Source organism: Cephus cinctus, unplaced genomic scaffold (assembly GCF_000341935.2).
Source record: "Cephus cinctus unplaced genomic scaffold, Ccin1 Ccin1_scaffold0552, whole genome shotgun sequence".
In the NCBI taxonomy this organism is placed as follows: domain Eukaryota; kingdom Metazoa; phylum Arthropoda; class Insecta; order Hymenoptera; family Cephidae; genus Cephus; species Cephus cinctus.
This window is the reverse complement of record NW_014333207.1, coordinates 1-6,147: the sequence shown is the minus strand read 5'-3', so window position 1 is coordinate 6,147 and position 6,147 is coordinate 1.

Genomic DNA, 6,147 nt, shown 5'->3' with positions numbered 1-6,147 from the left:
AAGCGTGTTTATCATCAACGTTCTCGGTGACTCTGGATCGTGATCGTAATAACTCATGAACTACGCTTCCCGTACGTTCATGAAATTGAATCTCTGAATAATTATTTGGCGACATTATCTTGAACCTGTTTCTTTTGGATATTACCTTTTCTATTTTGTATAGCCTCTTACGCTTTCCACTCTATACGATTCTGTGTGTAACCTTCCTACTCGCGCGATACGGGTATTCGAAAGTTCTAATTAACAATATCTGCTGAAACTATACTTCGCCTACCCTTCGTTCGTCTGTCTAGCTCGCACGTTGCGTGAACCGTGCAGAACGTGTCGTGAATTCACGGCCGCGAATAGCTTAATTTCTGCGTTTCTCTTAGAACGAAGAACTGTATCGCGAGAGCACATCGTTGTCTCGAGCCCTGTAGGTCACGGGATCAGAGTGTATCATAGGCCGAATTATTTCTCTTTGTTTTACGTGTCTCGCAAGGACCTTTTGGCTAGCGTGTAAATTTGGTCTTATCGTATTTTGTTCGCGTGTCCCGTATAGGACGTCGTCTCGCGCGATATCGTATTACTAATTATTTATTTTCGCAATTGGTTATTTGATTTGTTAATTGTTGATTTAATAAGTCCCATTAAAAGGGCCCATTGTTATTTGTTACTGAATATCTCGCGGTTTCTCAATCTTCTTCATGTACGGCCTGTGCGTTTCCCGCCCCTCTACCATACCTTTCCGTTTTTTCCTACTAGCCGGAGTCCTCTTAATTTTTGTCGGGAGTTTCGTGTGTTATGTGACGCAACGCTGCGTCTGGCGCCCATTTGGCTTTTCTTATTGTAGAGATTTCCTCCTTGCGTTTTCCTGGGAAAACTTTAGAGTCTCGTCCCTTACATTTGTGGTGCAATCAGATCGTCTTGCTACGAGGCGGTTTGAGGGAGAAAATTCACGTCACAATTTATACCTAAATACTCCATTCTCTTAGATGAATTGATCAGCTGATCAACTAAAAACAACTTATGATTAGCTGAAGCTGAACACAGACGCGGCTTCCATCCAGAAACCATGAGTACTAATGACAATATTGACCCCGAAAGCCTAAAATCTCAAATTAAACGCGTCCACGGAGAGGCTATACTTGGGTCAGTAAACTTGTTTACTAAACTCAGGAAGTCCCTACACATCCAACTATGCTCTTTAACATTTTTGAAAAGGTGCCACGACCATCAAGTGGTACCTAATTGCTTCCAGTTGAAAAACCCTTCCCACCCCTCTCAAACAGTCAAATCAATCCTTAAGCATGCCTCATTAAAACTAATCAGGGAAAGCATCTCCACTCCCAAGAAAAACCTTGCAGAGACTTCCCAAAAACTTTTTTCGTTGCACCTTTCTCTTTCAAGTTCACACGAAGTTGGGCTATGGAACACACTTGATCGGGTAACACACGAACAAGCAGTGCACTCCGCCGAACTAAGAACGAGAGAACAGAAAGGGAAGTTTGAAAAATTAATTCCACAGATTCCCCCAACCCTAACACATACGGTTAAGAACCTTAGTAACTATAATCTTTGTGGTGCTGAGGTCTCCATTCTTGCAAAGGGTAATAATTTTGCCATAGCACCCACCAAGATCCTCATAGAGGAAATAATTAGCCAGACAGAGACAGCCATTTTTCATTTACCCACAGAAACTAGTAATAATGTTAGAAGAAAACTCTCCACCATCCTACACAAAGCAAAGCCCCCTAAACAAAACATCAGCAGAGAAGAACGAGAAGCACTCTTCAATCTCAAGAAAAACGACGAAATTGTCATACTACCAGCAGATAAGGGAAATGCTATAGTCGTAATGGACAAGGAAGAATACACTAACAAGATCAAGGCCATGCTAAACAACTCAAACACATACAAAAAACTCAAAAAAGATCCAACAACAAGCATGGAGAAGAAGATCATCAAGCTACTTAAAGAAGCTAACTTCCCTCCGGAAACCCTCAAAACTCTTACCCCTAAGGAGTCCTTCCCCCTAGACTATATGGACATCCCAAAATCCACAAAGAAAATGTTCCCCTTCGTCCAATAGTAAGCAACATTGGTGCCCCCACTTACCAACTTGCCCGTCTACTCACCAAACCCCTCCAGTCACTAGTAGGACAAAATAACTCACACATTAAGAACTCCCTAGACTTCGTGAATAAAATCAACTCCATTAGAACTAACCCAGATGAAATTCTAGTCATTTTCGACGTGGAATCACTGTTCACAAATGTTCCCATCCCTGACACCCTTGAAATCATCAAGAAATCCAAGAAAATTCCTTCCAAACTATTCCCCCTAATAGAACACTGCCTAACATCTACCTATTTCCAATACCAGGGTGAGTTCTATGAACAAACATCTGGGGCAGCAATGGGATCCCCCATCTCGCCCATTATAGCCAATATTTTCATGGAACATTTCGAAAACAAAGTTCTACTTTCATCCCCCCTAAAACCATCGGTATGGTACCGGTATGTGGACGACACCTTTGTCATCTGGAAACACGGGAAAAACACCTTGCCTCAATTCCTAGAATACATAAACTCAATACACCCAAACATAAGATTTACCATGGAAATTGAGAAACGGGGAGACCTCCCCTTCTTAGACGTTTTAATCCATCGAAATGAAGATGGAAGCCTAGGCCATCAGGTGTACCGCAAACCTACCCATCTTGATAGATACCTCCATGCCTCCTCACATCACCACCCTTCTCAAAAAAACTCTGTCATCAGCTCCCTTATGTACCGGGCTCTAACCATTTCTCAACCACAACACTTGGATACAGAAATCAAAAATCTCAACGAAACCCTTGGTAGGAATGGATACCACAGCCAACAAATTAACCATGTATCACGTAAGCTACAAAATAAAAATTCATCCCCATCTTCTAATGAACCAACAGAGCGACAGGAAATCGTAGCTTTACCGTATCTCCAAGGTACAACAACCGGATCAGCAAGGTGCTACGGAAACATAACATCCGTACAATCTTCAAACCCCGAAGAAGATTGGACAAATAATTCCCAGTACAAAAAACCGTAGACCACCACTAAGTGCCCCAGGAGTATACAAAATCCCTTGCTCCTGTGGAAAAGTGTACATAGGCGAAACCGGGAGGAAGATCAGTATACGGGGCAAGGAACATCAATGGTGTACCAAATACGGTAATTTTTCTCAATCTGCCTTAGCAGAACATTGGATGGACACTGGACATTCAGTGGATTATGAAAAGACAGAAATGCTAGCTAGTTCTACAGGTTACTTCGCCCGAAAATACTGCGAAGGTTTAGAGATATTAAAACACCCAGATAACCTAAATACGGATCGTGGATATCAAGTAAACCCCATTTGGCACATCGTCCTCCTGGTTTTTTAATTGATCAGCTGATCAACGAAAAACAACTTATGATTGGCTAAAGCACTGATCCGAATGAGCAACCATAGGTATATTAAGACTTCCTGACAACAGGGAGCTTCAGTATCGGACCCCCCTAGCTCTGAAGATGCAGACTGAAACGTTTGCGAAATGTCGGCACGAAGCTGAACACAGACGCGGCTTCCATCCGGAAACCATGAATACTAATGACAATATTGGCCGCGAAAGCCTAAAATCTCAAATTGGCTATATTGTTAGCAAAATTGGCGAGCATGAAGGATCGCGACAAGCAACTACATCTGCCGACTTCATGAATCCCTGCATCAGTGTAATGACAGCGACATAGATAGCGTCGAGGAGGACGCTGAGGACATCTGAGGACAGCTGTCAACCAGGATGGCCGAGTGTAGGAACGGAGCGACCGCGGGTGTTATTGGCCGAAATGTCCTACCTATCCCCTCGCCCCCTCCCCGTTTAGCAGCGCAGACGTATAATAAGAAACGACAGTGAGTCAGTAGGGAACCAGTGTCTGGACAGGAGTTTTGAAAATAAAACTGTGATTAGAGTATTGACCGAACTTTGTTGTTCTATTCAAAATTACTCCTATATTCCCTACACAATTGTGATGGAGGTAACAGTATTTATGTAGAGATAAAGGCAACGTTCCATTCACGTCAAGCAGCATCCAAAACAGAGTCTAACTATTTTTCAAGAACAATTGATGATACATGTTTATCCGTTGATTGAGCATCCATTTCTGTAAAAAAATACAAATTATGCATGACGCTGTACGCTATGTGCATCAAGTTCAATAAATTGATAAGAAAAATTACCTTTTGAATAAGAAAACCAAGAACAGATTACACAGTATTTGCTTCTCTGTAGATAATAACTACTTCAAACTCTACCTTAATATCACCAGCATTCAGAAGAGATTCCAAATTTCTGCTGACACAATTATCACAATCGTCATTAGTTTGCTGCATTTATCATATAACCTTTAGGGTACTGCTCGACCTTTCTTTATAATCATCCACTTAATTATACAATTTAATGAATATGAAATAGTGAATACTAAACTGTACAATTGTAAACATTTCGGAACTAAGAAAAGAGCACTAATAAATATCTGATATCTCGGATTGTAATATCAAGAGACGCGGTAGCGTCTCGACGTCAAGTATAAAAGAAAAAATCGGCCTCCTCACGAGACGCTACAGCTACTCTTATTGACGCCAAGTTGGCGCTTTTTCGTCTGCTACGATGAAATAACTTGAATTATCTGCGGGTATATGTCGTGGGCGAAAAATGTGTCAGGTCCAATATTTTTTCTTTTTTTTTTTTCTTTACAATGAGCCTTTGCCAATAAATTGCCAATAAATTACACTATGAAATATCGTCTAAAAGCGCGGCGTTACAGAAAGATTTGACTATAGAAGAAGACTTAATTTAGAGACAGATTCCAGCATAGAACTTACTTTAGGGCCTCATGCGGCAAACATCAAACAAACAGAAAATTTATCGAAATATCACTAAATCGCAAAGCCCAGCACTATCGTCCTTTTTGCTAGCCCGATGCGGAAAGACATCGGGACTCTCAAAATCGGAGATATTTCCGTTGAGGCAGAAGGCCTTAACGGTTAATCAGAAAATTTATCGAAATATCACTAAATCGCAAAGCCCAGCACTATCGTCCTTTTTGGGCTAGCCCGATGCGGAAAGACATTCACCGCGGGACTCTCAAAATCGGAGATACTTCCGTTGAGGCAGAAGGCCTTAACGGTAAATTTTCGCTAACACGAAAAAATAATTTCGCCAATTTTATAATGGTAGTCAAGGGTCTCACCAAATATCGTAGCGGCAAATAAAGAATAAGTAGTCCGAAAGGGCCAGAAGGGCTTCCTTCCTTCCTTCTATCTCTTTATTTTATCGGTATTCTTTTCCTTTCTTTTGACTACGCTTACTACTGTCCCTAAATTGCAACCACTCGCTAATAAGCTTCAAACGTAAGTGAAATACTATTTCAATTTCACTGAGCTCGAAACCTCTGACCCCCACTATTTACATTATTTAGGCGCTGGCGGAACCGTGACAAAACATCGAACTTTGAACGTATTAATTGCTGGGGGTTTTCGCGCTGAGGATCATCACTAGCCACGAAGATGACTGAAGCTGTCGGCGGCACGTTCGGGAGTCTTCGGGTGCTGCGGTCCGTTCGTAGGCCAAGGAGCGCGGGAGTCCGCGGTGCTGGCTGCTCTCCCTCCCTGTCTCCGGCGGTACATCGGCATGAGCCCGCCGTAGATATGCTTGCGGCCCCGCGGCAGGACGAGGAGGACACGTCAACTCCTGGTCGGCGTCGTCGATGGTAGGGCGTCCCAACTGGACGGCCGGCAGAAGAAAGTATGCGCCCCATCCCGGGTACTGTGGACTCTCCTGATTCCTTCGATGCAGCATCGCCTCCTCGTGAAGCGGCGGCAGTCGGTCTCGAAGGGTCACCAAAAATCAACGCCTCTTTCCTCACTTCCCCTGTTGGTCGGCATTGTTCCACCAGCTCTCACACCAATCGGTTGCACCAAAGCGTTATGCAGTACACCACAGAAAGAAAAGAAAAAGAAAGCAAGCAGTATGCAAATAAAACCAAGCAAAGAAATATTAAAGCGGACGATAGGCGGGTGACTTAATACTAAGGAATCTGAGTGAGTGAGTGAGTGAGTGAGTGAGTGAGTGAGTGAGTGAGTGAG